Here is an 18,451-nt window from a genome sequence, read left to right on the forward strand (position 1 = left end):
TCTTCTGAACTCCAATGTGTATAGGCCCAATCTACTCATCCCATCTTCATAAGTCAACCTAATGAACCTTCTCTGAACAGCCTCTAATGCAAGTATATCCTTCCTTAAATACAGAGACCAAAACTGTACGCAGTACTCCAGGTGTGGCCTCACCAATACCCTGTACAGTTGTAGCAGAACTTCTCTGCTTTTATACTCTATCCCCCTTGCAATAAAGGCCAACATTCTATTTGCCTTCCTGATTACGTGCTGTACCCCATACTAACTTTGTGTTTCATGCACAAGGATGCCCAGGTCCCTCGGTACTGTAGCACTTTGCAATTTTGCTCCATTTAAATAATAATTTGCTTTTTAATTCTTTCTGCGAAAGTGGACAACCTCACACTTTCCCACATTATACTCCATCTGCCAAATGTTTGCCCACTCACTTAGTCTATCTATATCCCCTGCAGATTTTGTGTGTCCTCCTCACAACTTGCTTTCCCACCCATCTTTGTATCATCAGCAAACTTGGCTACATTACACTCGGTCCCTTCATCCAAGTCATTAATATAGATTGTAAATAGTTGAGGACCCAACACCCTGCGACACCCCACCATTCACTGTTGGCCAACCGGAAAATGACCCATTTATCCCGACTCTCTGTTTTCTGTTAGTTAGCCAATCCTCCACCCATGCAAATATATTGCCTCCTATCCCGTGAACTTTTATCTTGTGCAGTAACCTTTTACGTGGCACCTAATCGAATGCCTTCTGGAAATCCAATTAAACCACATCCACTGGTTCCCCCTTATCCACCCTGCTCGTTACATCCTCAAAGAGCTCCAGCAAATTTGTCAAACATGATTTCCCTTTCATAAAACCATGCTGACTCTGCTTGATTGAATTATGCTTTTCCAAATGTCCTGCTACTGCTTCCTTAATAATGGACTCTAGCATTTTCCCAATGACAGATGTTAGGCTAACTGGTCTATAGTTTCCTGCTTTTTGTCTGCCTCCTTTTTTTTTTTAAATAGGGGCGTTACATTTGCGGTTTTCCAATCCACTGGGACCGCCCCAGAATCCAGGGAATTTTGGTAGATTACAACCAATGCATCCAATATCTCTGCAGCCACCTCTTTTAAGATCCAAAGATGTAAGCCATTATTTTACCGAGTACTACTTCATTAGTGATAGTGTTAAGTTCCTCCCTCCATACAGTCCTTTGATTATCCACTATTGGGATGTTTTTAATGCCTTCTACCGTGAAGACCGATGCAAAATATTTGTTCATTGTCTCTGCGATTTCCCTGTTCTTCATTATTAATTCCCCATCTCATCCTCTAGGGGATAACGACCAGACAATCTGTTTTTGTAATGTTGAAGGATAAATATTGGCCAGGAGACCGGGAATAACTCCTCTGCGCTTCCTCGAAATAGTGTCATGGGACCTTTCACATGCACCTGAGGGAGCAGACGGGGCTATGGTTTAACGTCGCTTCTGAAAGACGGCACCTGATAGTGCTGAGGGAGTGCTGCACTGCACTGGATTGTCAGCCTAGATTTTTGTGCTCAAATCCCTGGTGTGGGAATTGTACCCACAATCTTATAACTCAGAGGTGAGAGTGCTACTCACTGAGCCACAGCTGACACAGCTGAGTACCTGGCCTCCTTATTCCACCTACCAAAATGCACCACGTCACAGCTATTTATATTGGAAGTAGAATCATAGAAGTTGACAGCACAGAAGGAGGCCATTTTGGCACATCATGCCGGCCAACAAGAGGCTATCCAGCTGTAACCCTGCAGGTTACGACACTTCAAGTGCACATCCAAGTATTTTTTAATGTGGGTGAGGGTTTCTGCCTCTACCACCCTTTCACGCAGTGAGTTCCAGAATCCCACAACCCTCTGCGTGAATAAATTTCCCCTCAAATCCCTTCTAAATCTTCTACCAATTATTTTAATTTATGCCCACTGGTTGTTGAACTCTCTAAGGGAAATAGGTCCTTTCTATCTACAATATCTAGGCCCTCATAATTTTATACACCTCAATGAGGTCTCCGCTCAGCCTTCTCTGTTCCAAGGAAAACAAATCCAGCCTATCCAATCTGTCCTCATAGCCAAGATTCTCCACTCCCGGCAACAGCCTCATAAATCTCCTCTGTACCCTCTCCAGTGCAATCATGTCCTTCCTTTAATGTGGTGACCAGAACTGCACGCAGTACTCAGCTTTTTTTTTTAAAAAAAAAACAGTTCAAGCATAACCCCCTGCTCTTGTATTCTGTGCCTCGGCTAATAAAGGCAAGCATTCCGTATGCATTCTTAACCACCTTATCTACCTGTACTGCTACTTTCAGGGATCTGTGGACATGCACTCCAAGGTCCCTTTGTTCCTCTACACTTCTCAGTGTCCTACCATTTAATGTGTATTCCCTTTCCTTGTTAGCCCTCCCCACATGCATTACCTCACACTTCTCTGGATTAAATTCCATTTGCCACTGTTTTGACCAGTTGATTGATATCTTCCTGCAGTCCTCAGCTTTCTTCATTATCAACCACACAGCCGATTTTACTATCATCTGCAAAATTCCTAATCATACCCCCTATATTCAAGTCTATATTCAAGTATATCACAAAAAGCAAGGGACCCAGTACTGAGCCCTGCGGAACCCCACTGGAAACATCCTTCCAGTCACAAAAACATCCATCAACCAATAATTTTCCTACCACTGAGGTTGGGCTGACTGGTTTGTAATTACTCGGTCTATCCCTTTCTCCCTTCTTAAACAAAAGTACCACATTACCTATCAAGAAAGACTGGATCAACTGGGCTTGTGTTCACTGGAGTTCAGAAGAATGAGAGGGGACCTCATGGAAACGTTTAAAATTCTGACGGGTTTAGACAGGTTAGATGCAGGAAGAATGTTCCCAATGTTGGGGAAGTCCAGAACCAGGGGTCACAGTCTGAGGATAAGGGGTAAGCCATTTAGGACCGAGATGAGGAGAAACTTCTTCACCCAGAGAGTGGTGAACCTGTGGAATTCTCTACCACAGAAAGTAGTTGAGGCCAATTCACTAAATATATTCAAAAGGGAGTTAGATGAAGTCCTTACTACTCGGGGGATCAAGGGTTATGGCGAGAAAGCAGGAAGGGGGTACTGAAGTTTCATGTTCAGCCATGAACTCATTGAATGGCGGTGCAGGCGAGAAGGGCTGAATGGCCTGCTCCTGCACCTATTTTCTATGTTTCTATGTTTCTATTAGTAGTCCTCCAGCACCATTTCTAAAGCCAGAGAGGATTGGAAAATGGTGGTTGAGCAGTTATAATGAGGGATGTTCAAGAGGCCAGAATTTGAGGAGCAAGACATCTTGTGGGGTTGTGAGGCTGAAAAAGATTACAGCGATAGGGAGGAGCAAGACCATGGAATGATTTGTAAACAAGGATGAGAATTTTGAAATCGAGGCTTTGTTTAACTGGGAGCCAATGTGGGTCAGAAAGCACAGGAGTGATGGGTGATCTTGACTTGATGCGGTGGGTTAATACATGGGGGGCTGAGATTTGGATGACTTCAAGTTTACGTAGTGAGGAATGTGGGAGACCGGCCAGGAGTGAATTGGAGTAGTCGAGTCTAGAGGTAACAAAGACATGGATGAGGGTTTCAGCAGCACAAGAGCTGAGGCAGGAGCGGAGGTGGGTAATGTTATGGAGGTGGAAAAAGGTGGTTTTAGTTATGCCATGGATATGTGGCTGGAAACTCATTTCAGGGTCAAATATGACACCTAGGTTGCGAACAGTCTTGTTCTCCCTCAGATTGATGCTAGGGAGAGGGATGGAGTCAGTGGTTAGGGAACGCAGTTTGTGGCGGGGACCAAAGATAATGGCTTCGGTCTTCCCAATATTTCATTGGAGAAAATTTCTGCTCATCCAGTACTGGATGTCGGACAAGCAATCTGACAATTTAGATACCAAGCATGGGTCAAGACAAGTGGTGGAGAGGTAGAGAGCTGGGTATCGTCAGCGTACATATAGAAACTGACTCCGTGTTTTCAGATGATATCGCCAAGGGGCAGCATATAGATGAGAAATAAGAGGGAAACAAGGACAGATCCTTGAGGGACACCAGAGGTAACAATGCAGGAGTGGGAAGAGAAGCCATTGCACGATATTTTCTGGCTACGATTAGATAGGCAAGAATGGAACCAGTCGAGTGCAGTCCCACCTAGCTGGACATTGGTGGAGAGGTGTTGGAGGAGGATGGATTAGTCAACTGTGTCAGAGGTGCAGCAGAGGTTAGAACCTAAAGCAAGTTTTCCACTAGATTAACAGTGACTCCAATCCACTTATGTTATAAGAACATAAAAAAATAGGAGCAGGCCATTCGGCCCCTCGAGCCTGATTCACCATTCAATAATATCATAGCTGATCTTCTACCTCAACTCCACTTTCCTCATATCCCTTCACCCCTTAATATTCAAAAATGTATCAAGCTGCCTTGAATATACTCAAACACTGAGCATCCATAGCCCTTTGAGGGAGAGACTTCCAAAGATTCACCATCCTCTGAGTGAAGAAATTTATCTTCATCTCAGTCCTAAATGGCCGACCCTTATTCTGAGATTGTGACTTCTGGTTCCAGACTCCCAGCCAGAGGAAATATCCTTCCTGCATCTACCCTGTCAAGCCCTTTAAGAATTGTGTATGTTTCAATTAGATCACCTCTCATTCTTCTAAACTACAGAGAATATAGGCCTAATCTACTCAATCTCTCTTCATAGGACAATCCCCCCCATCCCAGGAATCAGTCTGGTGAACCTCCATTCCTCAATGGCAAGTATATCCTTTCTTTGGCAAGGAGATCAAAACTGTACACAATACTTCAAATGTGGTCTCACCAGGGTAGTATGTAATTGCAGTAAGACATCTTTACTCTTATACTCAAATCCTTTTCTAATAAAGGTCAACATACCATTTGCTTTCTTAATTGCTTCCTGAACCTGCATGTTAACTTTCAGTGATTCATATACATAGACACCCAGGACCCTCTGAGCAACAGCATTTTCCAATCTTTCAGCATTTACAAACTACTCTGCTTTTCTATTTTTCCTACAAAAGTGGATAACTTCACATTATATTCCATTTTCCATCTTCTTGCCCACTCACTTAGCCCATCTATATCCCTTTGAAGTTTCTTTGCATTTTGCATCATCCTCACAACTTACATTCCCACCTAGCTTTGTATCATCAGCAAACTTGGATATCATCCAAATCATTGATATAGATTGTGAATAGCTGGGGCCCAAGCCCTGATCCCTACGGTACCACTCCACTAGTTACAGCCTGCCAACCCGAAAATTACCCGTTTATTCCGACTCTGTTTTCTGTCCATTAACCAATCCTCAATCCATGCTCGTGTCCACAGTAAATGACACAAGGTCAGCCCGCTGGATGGAACCTCGGACACCCTGAGCTTGATCTCCGGTGTCTCCAGTCCCGACTACCCCCTTACATCAGTCTCCCCTCACTTTTATACCCTGCAGTGATCCACCTCTGGCACCTGACTCTTCTTTGTCTTCTCTGCTGGGTTTTGGCAGGAAGCTGGGAAAAGACAGCTGGAACTTCTCTAATCTGTGATTTACAAGGACACTTTCCCTGGTTCCCAGCAGTTACTATTCTGCAGCAATTTTCTGATTATCCCTAAACTCCCCTGTCTGCTGTCAGTTGTTATTTCTTATAGTTTCATAATTATAGGTATAAACATCACACATTATAATCTAACCTATTCTATTACTCACTCTGGTTTAAGCTTATATTGTCCTGTACTATTTTATGATTTTGTAACCAATCCTCAATCCATGCGAGTATAGTACCCCCAATCTTATGAGCTCTAATTTTGTTTAATTATCTCTTGTCGAATGCCTTCTGAAAATCCAAATACACCATATCCACTAGTTCCCCCCTTATCTATTCTGCTCGTTACCACTTCAAAAAATGCTAACAGATTTGTCAAACATGATTTCAGTTTTATAAATCCGTATTGACTCTGCCCAATCCTGTTATTATTTTTAATAGTGCCCTGTTACCACATCCTTAGAATAGAATCTAGCATTTTCCTTACTACTGATGTCAGGCTAACTGGTATGTGGTTCCTTGTTTTCTCTCTCCCTCCTTTCTTAAATAGTGGGGTTATATTTGGTACCTTCCAATCCGCACGAAGGGAGAGAGAGCGAATGAGTGAGACAAAGATTGACACGGAAGGGAGAGAGAGCTGGACAGAGTGAGATCAAACAGACAGCAAAGTAAGTGAGACAGTGAAACTTAAATCCAAAAGGGGAAGTGGGAGAGACAGAATGAGGCAGAGAAAGGAAGGAAAGAAAGAGAAGGTATTGGCCGGGATGGCAAGGGAGAAGAGAATGGGGCAGAGAGAAGAGAGAGGGGCAAAAGAGGCGGAGAGAGGTAGACTGAGAGCATAGCAGAAAGAGGGACAGAGAAGCAGAGAAGAGAAAGGTGGAAAGAGTGAGAGACAGTGAGGCAGAGAGAAATGAGAGAGGTAGAGATCTTATTGAATGGCGGAGCAGGCTCAAGGGGCAAAATGGCCTACTCCTGCTCCTATTTCTTATGTTCATAATAGAGCAAATGTGAATTAGAGAGAGAGAGAACAAGGTGGGGGGAGAGAGAGAAATTGAGAAAGAAACAGGTGGAGATATGAGAGTGCTTCTTCGGTAGCCCCTCCCAAACCCTCGACCTCTACCATCTAGAAGGACAAGGGCAGCAAGCACATGGGAACACCACCACCAGCACGTTCCCCTCCAAGTCACACACCATCCTGATATGTAAGAATATCACCGTTCCTTCGTCGCTGGGTCAAAATCCTGGCACTCCCTCCCTCATCATCATCATAGGCAGTCCCTCGAATCTAGCATGACTTGCTTCCACGTCAAAAAGTTCACAGGTGTTTCAATGAAGGACCTAATATTCCAGGTCCCGTACTACATGTTGAAGGGCGGAAGATGCCTGTGCGTAGATTTCTTTTAACGTGTGGTGACCGTTGCACACCAGCCACCACACGGGCTTGACAGAGCTAGGTCTTGGTCCAGTGGCAAGGATTAACCAAAACGACTGGAGACCAGCTCTGCTGCACGGACCTAATGCGCACATATATCACAGTGTGGACGGCCCATGCTGCCCCTGGGCCCTCGCCTCTTCTGGTCCCCAAACTCACACCTCTCCTGGGCCCCGGTCATATCCCTCTACAATCTCTCGCCGCTCCTTCGCCCTGACCTCGCCGCTCCATCACACGGACTGCAGCGGTTCAAGAAGGTGGCTCACAACCATCTTCTCAAGGGCAATTAGAGATGGGTAATAAATGCTGGCCTTGCCAGCGAAGCCCACATCCCATGAACAAATTTTTATTTAAAGTCACCTTCTCTTTTCAAGAGGAAGAGACCCAGCCTATTCATCCTTTCCTAATAGGCATAACCTCGCATTTCTGGTATCATAATTGTAAATCTAATTTCCAATCTCGCCAATTCCTCTATATCCTTTTTATAATATAAAGATCACAATTGTACACAGTACTCCAAATGTGGTCTAACCAAGATTCGATACAAGTTCAGCATAACTTAGCTACTTTTCAATTCAATCCCCCTGGAAATAAACCCGAGTGCTTGGTTTACTCTTTTTAACGGCCTTATTAACCTACGTCGCTACTTTTGGTGATTTTTGCATTTGTATTCCGAGATCACTTTGCTCTTCTGCCCCATTTAAATTCTGGTTTTCCAACTAATATGTGACCTCCTTATTTCTGTTACCAAAATGCAATACCTCACATTTATCAGTGTTGAAATTCATTATGTGCCAATTCTGCAAGTATATTAATGTAATAAGACATGTAGTACAGCAGGGATTAGATACAGAGTAAAGCTCCCTCCACACTGACCCTTCAAACACTCCCTGGGCATAGACATCACGGGTTAGTGACAGAGTAATGCTTCCTCTGCACTATCCCATCAAACATTTCCAATTCATATATAGCACGGGCAAGGTACAGAGTTAAGTTCCCTCGACATATAGAGAGTAAAGCTCCCTCTATACTCCCCATCAAACACTCCCAGGCCAACTACAGCCTGGTTTAGATACAGAGTAAATCTCCTTCTACACCCTCCCAGGGCAGTTTCCAGTGGGCTTCCGCAGGGCTCAGTACTTGGTCCCTTGCTTTTTGTGATATATATATAATCAATGATTTGGACTTGAATGTAGGAGGTATGATTAAGAAGTTTGCAGATGATACAAAAATTGGCCCTGTGCTTGATAATGAAGAAGCGGTAGACTGCAGGAAGGTATCAAGGTGTCAGGTGGGCAGAACAGTGTCAAATGAAACTCAATCCGGAGAAGTGTGAGGTAATGCATTTGGGGAGGGCTATCAAGGAAATCAAATACACAATAAATGGTAGGACACTGAGAAGTGTAGAGGGACAAAGGGACCTTGGAGTGCATGTCCACAGATTCTAGAAGGTAGCAGGACAGGTAGATAAGGTGGTTAAGAAGGCATACGGGATACTTGCCTTTATTAGCCGAGGCATAGAATAGAAGATTAGGGAGGTTATGCTTGAACTGTATAAAAATCTACTTAGGCCACAGTTAGAGTACTGCGTGCAGTTCTGGTCACCACAGTACAGGAAAGATGTGACTGCCCCAGAGAGGATAGAGGAAATTTACGAGGATGTTACCTGGACTGGAGAATTTTAGCTATGAGGAAAGATTGGATAGGCTGGGGTTGTTTTCTTTGGAACAGAGGAGGCTTAGGAGACCTAATTGATGTGTATAAAATTATGAGGGGCCTAGATAGAGCAGATAGGAAGGACCTATTTCCCTCAGCAGAGGGTTGAATAACCAGGGGGCATAGATTTAAAGTAAGTGGTCGGAGGTTTAGTGGGGATTTGAGGAGAAATATTTTCACCAAGGTTGGTGGGGGTCTGAAACTCACTGCCTGAAAGGGTGGTAGAGGCAGAAACCCTCATAGCATTTAAAAAGTACTTGGATATGCACTTGAAGTGCCGTAACCTTCAAGGCTACGATCCAAGAGCTGGAAAGTGAGATCAGGCTGGAAAGCTCTTTGTCAGCAAGCACGGACATGATGGGCTGAATGGCCTCCTTCTGTGCTGTAAATTTCTATGATTCTCTGATCGCAAGGCTAGGAGAAGCGCTCTTGAAGGTATGGGGAGCTCGGACTTGTCCGTGGGCGTAACAGACGGCAAGAGAACTCAAATAATCCCGAGCAATGCGGTGTTAGTTGTGGCTCAGTGGTAGTCTCTGAGTCAGTAGGTTGTGGGTTCAAGTCCACCCCCAGAGCATGGAGCATAAAATCTAGGCCGACATTCCAATGCAGTGCAGAGGGAGCGCTGCACTGTCAGGGGTGCCATCTTTCACATGAGGCCCCATAAGAGCATAGGAAATAGGAGCAGGAGTAGGCCATTTGGCCCCTCGAATCTGCTCCATCATTCAATGATCATGGCTGATCTGATCTGATCTTGCCTTCAACTCCACTTCCCTGCCCACTCCTCATAACCCTCGACTCCCTTATCGTTCAAAAATCTGTCTATCTCCACCTTAAACATATTTAATGACCCAGCTCTCTGAGGTAGCGAATTCCAAAGATTCACAACCCTCAGAAGAAATTGCTCCTGATTTCCCTTTTAAATGAGCGACCCCTTATTCTGAAACTATGCCCCCTAGTGTTAGATTCCTCCACAGGGGGAAACATCCTCTCTGCGTCTATCCTGTCAAGCCCTCTCAGAATCTTATATGTTTCAATAAGATCACCTCTCATTCTTCTAAACTCCAATGAATATAGGCCCTACCTGCTCAATCTTTCTTCATGACAACCCTTTCATCTCAGGAATCAACCTCGTGAACCTCTCTGAACTGCCCCCAATGCAAGTATATCCCTCCTTAAATAAGAAGATCAAAACTGTACGCAGTACTCCAGGTGTGGTCTCACCAACAGTGTAGTTGTAGCAGGACTTCCCTACTTTTATACTGCATCTCCCTTGCAATAAAGGCCAACATTCCATTTGCCTTCTTAATTACGCTGTACCTGCATGCTAACTTTTTGTGTATCATGTACAAGGACCCCTCTGTATTGCAGCATTTTCTAATCTCTCCCCATTTAAATAATAATTTGCTTTTTTATTTTTCCTCACATTTTCCCACATCATACTCCATCTGCCAAACTTTTGCCCACTCACTGAGCTGATCTATGTCCCTTTGTAGATTATTTGCATCTTCCTCACAACTTGCTTTCCCACTTATCTTTGTATCATCAGCATGTTTAGCTACATTCAATCGGTCCCTTCATCCAAGTCATTAATATAGATTGTAAATAGTTGAGGCCCCAGCACTGATCACTGTGGCACCCCACTTGTTACAGTTTGCCAGCCTGAAAATGACCCATTTATCCCTACTCTCTGTTTTCTGTTTGTTAGCCAATCCTCTATCCATGCTAATATATTACCCCCAATCCCGTGAGCTCTTATCTTGTGCAGTAATCTTTTATGTGGCACCTTATCGAATGCCTTCTGAAAATCCAAATACACGACATCTACTGGTTCCCCTTTATCCACCCTGTTCATTACATCCTCAATGAACTCCATCAAATTTGTCAAACATGATTTCCCTTTCATAAAACTATGCTGACTCTGCTTGACTGCATTATGATTTTCGAAATAATGGACTCCAGCATTTTCCCAATGACATGTTAGTCTAACTGGTCTACAGTTTCCGGCTTTCTGTCTCCCTCCATTCTTAAATAGGGGAATTGCATTTGCTATTTTCCAATCTGCTGGGACCTCTCCAGAATCCAGGGATTTTTGGTAGATTACAACCAATGTGGCCACCATCTCTTTTAAGACCCTAGGATGCAGGCTATTAGGACCAGGGTACTTGTCCACCTTTAGTCCCATTAGTTTGCCTAGTACCTTTTTTCCCTAGCAATAGTGATTGTTTTAAGTTCTCCCCTCCCAATAGCCCCTTGATTATCAATTATTGGGATGCTTTCAGTGTCTTTTACAGCGAAGACCGATACAAAATATTTATTTAAATTCTCTGCCATTTCCTTGTTTCCCATTATTAATTCCCCAGTCTCCTCTTCTAAGGGACCAACTTAGCTCCTCTCTTCCTTTTTATATACCTGTAGAAGCTCTTACTGTCTGTTTTTATATTTCTTGCTAGTTTACTCTCAATCTATTCACTTTTTTTTTCGTTGTCCTTTGCTATTTTCTAAAAAGTTCCCAATTTTCTGGCCTTTCATTAATCTTCGCAACATTGTAAGCCTTTGTTTTCAATTTGATACCACCCTTTACTTCTTAGTTAGCCATGGATGGTTCATCCTTCTTAGAGTCTTTCTTTCTCATTGGAATATATCTTTGCTGAGTTATGAAATAGCTCCTTAAATGTCTGCCACTCCTTATCTACTGTCTTACCCTTCCTTTGTAATTGCCTTTATTTTTCAGGGCACTATTTTGAGACCCAAGTTTCTCACCCTCAAACCGAATTTGGAATTCTACCATACTATGATCACTCTTCCCAAGAGGATCCTTTACTATGAGATCATGAATTAATCCCAGTCGCATTACACATTACCAATTCTAAAATAGTCTGCTCCCTGGTTGGTTCCACAGCGCATTGTTCTAAGAAAACATCCCGAATACACTTTATGAACTCTTCCTCAAGGCTACCTAATCTTTATATTGATATATCCTATCAATATAAAGATTTAAATCGTCTATGCTTATTGCAGTACCTTTCTTATAAGCCTCCATTATTTCTTGATTTATATGCTGTCCTGATAGGCTACTCCCACCAGTGACTTCTTTCCCTTATTATTTCTTATCTCCACCCAAACTGATTCTACATCTTGATCTTCTGAGAATCAGAACCATCTGACCTCTCAAGTGGGCATAAAAGACTCCATGACGTTATTTTGAAGAAATCTCTCTGGTGTCCTGGCTAACATTTATCCCTCAACCAACATCACTAAAACAGAGGCCGTGAAAGGCACTTTATAAATACAAAGGAGAAAAGGAACAGTCGATAACAGGACATCAATTAGTCTCCTCTTGGAGAAATCAAGGAATCGACTCACTGTATGTAGGAAACAAAGCTGATTTATTTGATCGTTGTTTGACAGAGGGTGCAGAAAAGATTTACAAGAATGATTCCAGAGATGAGGGACTTCAGTTACATGGATAGACTGGTGAAGCTGGGGTTGTTCTTCTTAGAACAGAGAAGGTTGAGAGGAGATTTGATAGAGGTGCTCGAAAATCATGAGGGGTCTGGACAGAGTAGAGAGAAAATATTCCCATTGGCGGAAGGGTCGAGAACCAGAGGACACAGATTCAAGGTGATTGGCAAAAGAACCAAAGGCGACATGAGAAAAAACTTTGTTTTAAGCAGCGAGTGGTTAGGATCTGGAATGCACTGCCTGAAAGGGTGGTGGAGGCAGATTCAATCGTGGCTTTCAAAAAGGGCATTGGATAAGTACCAGAAATAAAACATTTGCAGGGCCACGGGGAAAGGGTGGGGAGTGGGACTTGCAGAGAGCCGGCACGGACTCGACGGTCCGAAAGGCCTCCTTCTGTGCTGTAACTATTCTATGATTCTATGATATCCAGAAAATTAAACTCCAGCCCAGTTAGAGGGATTAATTACACCAGCAGCAACAAACTCCAACTGTCCAAGTGAACAGGGTTCAGTCCTGGATGTGATTAACGGCAACAATAAAAGCAGAATCCAACCCCTGCAGTCACTTGTGAACTCGCTGGTGTAACTGAAGGTTGGATAAACGAGTGAAGCCCTTCCCACACTCGGAGCAGATGAATGGCCTCTCCCCAGTGTGAGTGCGTTGGTGTGTCAGCAGGTTGGATGAAAGAGTGAAGCCCTTCTCACACTCGGAGCAGATGAACGGCCTCTCCCCAGTGTGAGTGCGTTGGTGTTTCATCAGATCATTTCTGCTTTTATAGCTCCTTTCACAGTCAGAACATTTAAACGGTCTCTTACTGGTGTGAACAAGTTGGTGTTCAGTGAAGTGGGATGAACGAGTGAATGCCTTTCCACACACAGAACAGGTAAAAGGTCTCTCCCCGGTATGAATACGCTGGTGAGCATGAAGCTCGAATGAATTAGTGAATCCCTTTCCACACACAGAGCAGATGAACAGCCTCTCTCCTGTGTGAGCTCGCTGGTGACTCAGATGATGAGATGATTTAGCAAACCATTTCCCACATACGGGACAGACGAACGGTCTCTCCCCAGTGTGAACTCGCTTGTGTTTAATGAGGTGTGAAGATGCAGTGAATTTCTTCCCACATACGGGACAGGTAAACGGCCTCTCCCCAGTGTGAACACGCTGGTGTCTCACCAGGCTGGATGAACAAGTGAATCCCTTCCCACACACAGTGCAGGTGAACGGCCTCTCCCCAGTGTGAACTCGCTGGTGTTCAGTGAGGTTGGATGTACGAGTGAATCCCTTCCCACACCCGGGGCAGGTGAATGGCCTCTCCCCGGTGTGACTGCGTCGATGAGTTTCCAGCGCAGAGGGGCAATTGAATCCCTTCCCACAGTCCCCACATTCCCACGGATTCTCCATGGTGCGGGTGTCCTTGTGTCTCTCCAGGTTGGACGATCAGTTGAAGCCTCGTCCACACACAGAACACGTGTACGGTTTATCCCCGCTGTGAATGGTGTGATGTTTTTTCAGGCTGTGTAACTGGTTGAAGTTCTTTCCACAATCAGTGCACTGGAACACTCTCACTCGGGTGTGTGTCTCGGTGCTTTTCCAGTCACACTGATGTTTGAAATCTTTTCCCACAGACAGAACAGACAAACATTTCTCCTTTCACATTCAAAGGCTGATGATATTCAAGTGAATCGAGTGACTCTGTCAGATCTTGATATGATTGGTTCTAGTTTCCCGTCTGTAAATCCTCCTTTTCTAATATCCTGTAAAAGGTGTTTACAAAAGTCAGCACTGGAAGTGCAGGATAGAAATTGAGGACAGACAATCCTACTTTTTATGGAACATTCTTTCCTCTCTTGTTCTCCAAAGCTGTAAATTCCCGTTCCACACACTCTCCCTCCACCCTGTGCTGAAATCCAAACTCATCGTACCACCTCCATCATTTCTTTCTTCCATCTGCAGTTTTCTCACTCCCTCTTCTCTGGTGGGGTTCAGTTCTACATCCCGTCTGTGCAGACTGAGAATAAATGAGGAAATGATTGTCTCTCCAGATCACTGGGACCCTAAAGCCCCGCCCGCCCTCTGCTCCTGTACCAAGATGGCCGCGCAGGCACGCTGATCGTGTCTAAGAATTCGGTTAGTTACCCCGAGCGGTCGGGTCCATCACCGCGGGTCAAACATGTGTCCTGCCGGTTCATATTCGGGGCCTGAGGCCTACACCAGTTGTTTATGAAGCTGCCCAGCCCACCCAGGGGTCTAATTCCTCCACTGAGCTCACAAGCTCCTACTCTCGCGGAACGTCTCTTCCGCCTCAGACCACCTCCACCACTGGCACTGCGCCTGCTCAGAGCACAGCCCGGTCCCGTGTCTGGGCTCCTGGTGTCATTGGTAGAGCGCTTTACCCCTGCGCGGGGGATTCTGGTTACAGAAGTAAGCATCTCAACATTTGGTAGTGAAATGGATTCATTCAGGACAGACAGCAGGGATTATTGCAGGAAATAACACAGTGCAGTGAGAAAGGAAATGCAATGGATGTAGTGAATGCAGTGGATGGATTGTCAAAAGGTGTTTGATAAGGTGCCAGACAGGAGGCTTGTTGATCAAATTAAGGCTCATGGTATTAAAGGGAGTGGGGCAGTGTGGAGAGGAAGTTGGGTAAAGGGCAGAAAACAGAGAGTAGTGGTTAATGGATGTTCTTCAGACTGGAGGGATGTAAACAGTGGTGTCCCCCAGGGTCAGTGTTGGGACCATTGCTCTTAATATAGAGACAGGATCTGGGCTAGGGAATAAGCACATAAGAATTAGAAGCAGGAGTAGGCCATTTGGCCCCTCGAGCCTGCTCCACCATTCAATAAGATCATATTGATTCATCAATTGATCCACCGCTACGAAAAACAATAATAAGAATAAAACCGGACGGACCACCCGGCATCGACCTCCACACCGGCTACGGACCCGACAACGGCCCACCCAGCCCAGTCTTTCTCACCAACATCTGGGGACTGGTGCCAAAATTGGAAGAGATGACCCAGACTAGTCAAGCAACAGCCTGACATCGTCATACTCACAGAATCATACCTTTCAGCCAATGTCCCAGACTCCTCCATCACCAACCCTGGGTATGTCCTGTCCCACCGGAGGCGGCACAGTAGTATACTGTCGGGAGGGTGTGGCTCTGGGAGTTCTCAACACCGACTCCGGACCCCATGAAGTCTCGAGGCTTCAGGTCAAGCATGGATAAGGAAACCTCCTGCTGATGACCACCTACCGCCCTCCCTCAGCTGATGAATCAGTACTCCTCCATGTTGAACACCACTTGGAAGAAGCACTGAGAGTAGCAAGGTGCACCGAATGTACTCTGGGTGGGGGACTTCAATGTCCATCAAGACTGGCTCGGTAGCACCACTACTGACCGAGCTGGCCGAGTGCTGAAGGACATAGCTACGAGACTGGGCCTGCAGCAGGTGCTGAGAGAACCAATACGAAGGGAAAACCCTACTTGCGCCCATCCCTTCGGAAAGGGCACGAGAGTGGGAGCAGCGGTAAGCCTACAAAGGGCGTGAGACAGCCGAGCAGACAGCCGAAACAGCACCAAGTGACCTGGGAGGATAAGAAGTAAAAAGGTTCAAAATGTGACATCACAGAAAAGCAGGCAAGTGATTGGTTGGTCAGTTTTGCTCTCTTTTCTTGGGCATTGGTTTAAATTAAGAGCTGGGATTAAAAATCTAAACTTTCAAAATGTGAAAACTTAATTAATTGAATACATTCGAGATGGCAGGGCAGGCGATGTGTTACTGCTGCTGCATGTGGGAGCTGGTTGACCCCATTGAGGTCCACGGCGACCACATCTGCAGTAAGTGTTGGATGCTCGAGGAATTTCAGCTCCACGTTGATGAGCTGGAGTCCGAGCTGCAGACACTGCGACACATCAGGGAGGGGGAGGGTTATCTGGATCCTGTGTTCCAGGAGGCAGTCACACCCCTTAGATTAATTCATTCAAATTTGGTCCGTGGTTAGGGGCAGGATGGTGTGACAACGAGCGAGGCAGCTGTGGGGACCCAGGAGGTAGTGATGGAGGAGCCTCAGTCCTTGCAATTGTCCAACAGGTACGAGATTTTTGCTCCCTGTTTGGACGAGGGCAGGGACTGCAGGGAGGATGAGCAAACTGACCACAGCGCCGTGGTACAGGAGGACATTCAAGTGTGGGGCGGGGGGAGGGGAGTAAAAAGAAATGTTGTAGTGTGAGGAAACAGTATAGTTTCGGAGATAGATACTGTTCTCTGCAGCCGAGTGCGTGAGTCCCGAAGGCTGTGATGCCTGCGCGGTGCCAAGGTTAAGGACATCTCCTCTGGGCTGAAGAGGGATTGGAGCAGGAGGGGGAAGATCCAGTTGTCGTGGTCCACGTAGGTACCAATGACATAGACAGAGGCGAAATTAAAAAGCAGAACCACAAAGGCAATAATCTCTGGATTACTACCCGAGCCACAAGCAAATATATTTTGGTGAGAAGGAAAGACTCTAAGCGACGAGGGAACTATCCGCGGTTAATGAAGGAAGTAAAGAATGGGATCAAATTGAAAACAATAGCATACAAAGTGGCCAAGGTTAGTGGGAGGCCAGAGCATTGGCAAATGTTTTTAAAAACAGCAAATGATGACTTAAGAAATAATAAAGAGAGGGAAGGTAGATTATGATAGTAAACTAGCAAGCAATATAAAAAGAGCTTCTACAAGTATGTAAAAAGGATAGGATAGCTAAAGTAAATGTTGGTCCTTAGAGGATGAGACTGGGGAATTAAAAATAGGGAACAGGGAAATGGCAGAGACTTTGAACAAATATTTTGTATCAGTCTTCACGGTAGAAGACACTAAAAACACCCCAATAATAGATAATCAAGGGGCTATAGCGAGGGGGAAACTTAAAGCAATCACTAAAGAAAAAGTGACAGTAAAATAATGGGACGAAAAGTGAAAAAGTCCCCTGGACCTGATGGCTTGCAACCTCAGGTCTTAATACACAGTAAAGCTCCCTCTACACTGTCCTATCAAATACTCCCAGGGCCGGCACAGCACAGGTTCGATGCAAAGTAAAAATCCCTCCACACTCCCCTAGCAAACACTCCCAGGGGAGGTACAGCACAGGTTAGATGCCAGGTAAAAATCCCTCTACACCGGCCAACAAACATGCCAAGGGCAGGTAAAGCATGGGTTAGGCAGAGGGTAAAGCTTCCTCTATACTTCCCTATCAAACAATGGCAAGGCAGGTACAGCACGGGTTAGATGCAGAACAAATCTCCCTCTAAACTGCCTCATCAAACATTCCTAGGGCAGGTACAGCGCGGATTAGATATAGCGGAAAGCTCTCACTACACTGTCCCATCAAACACTCACAAGGCAGGTACAGCAATGGGTTAGGCAGAGAGTCAAGCTCCCTCTACACTGTCCCATCAAACACTCCCAGGGCAGGTACAGCACAGATTAGATACAGAGCAAATCTCTCTCTCCACTGTCCCATCAAAACCTCAAAGGATGGATACAGAACATAAGAAATAGGAGCAGGAGTAGGCCATTTGGCCCCTCGAGCCTGCTCCGCCATTCAATAAGCTCATGGCTGATCTGATCCTGGCCTCAACTCCACTTCCCCTCCCGCTCTCCATAACCCTTGACTCTCATCATTCAAAAATGTCTCTATCCCCGCCTTAAGTACATTCAATGACCCAGCCTCCACAGCTCTCTGAGGTAGAGAATTCCAAAAATTCACGACACTCAGATAAGAAATTCCTCCTCATTTCAGTTTTAAACAGGTGACCTCTTATTCTGAAACTATGCCCCCTAGTTCTACATTCCCCCAAGATGGGAACCATCCTCTCTGCATCTAGAATGTCAAGCCCCCTTAAAATTTTATACATTTCAATTAGATCACCTCTAAGTCTTCTAAACGCCAATGTGTATAGGCCCAACCTGCTTTACCTTCCTTCATATGACAATCCCTTCATCTCAGTAATCAACCCCTCGTGAACCTCTCTGAACTGCCTCCAGTGCAAGTATACCCCTCCTTAAATACGGAGACCAAAACTGTACGCAGTTCTCCAGGTGTGGTCTTACCAACGACCTGTACAGTTGTAGAAGGACTTTCTTACTTTTATGCTCCATCCCCCTTGCAATAAAGGACAACATTCCATTTGCGTTCCTAATTACTTGCTGTACCTGCATGCTAACTTTTTGTGTTTAATGTAC

The 18,451-nt window shown here is 45.1% G+C and overlaps 1 pseudogene; it reads right to left on the reverse strand.

The window, feature by feature from the left end:
• Positions 1-13,562, reverse strand: part of LOC139274173 (zinc finger protein 585A-like) — a 101,260-nt pseudogene extending 87,698 nt beyond the window's left edge.
• Positions 13,563-18,451: the final 4,889 nt, after the last annotated feature.

The sequence above is a fragment of the Pristiophorus japonicus genome, chromosome 9, assembly GCF_044704955.1.
Source record: "Pristiophorus japonicus isolate sPriJap1 chromosome 9, sPriJap1.hap1, whole genome shotgun sequence".
Lineage (NCBI taxonomy): Eukaryota > Metazoa > Chordata > Chondrichthyes > Pristiophoridae > Pristiophorus > Pristiophorus japonicus.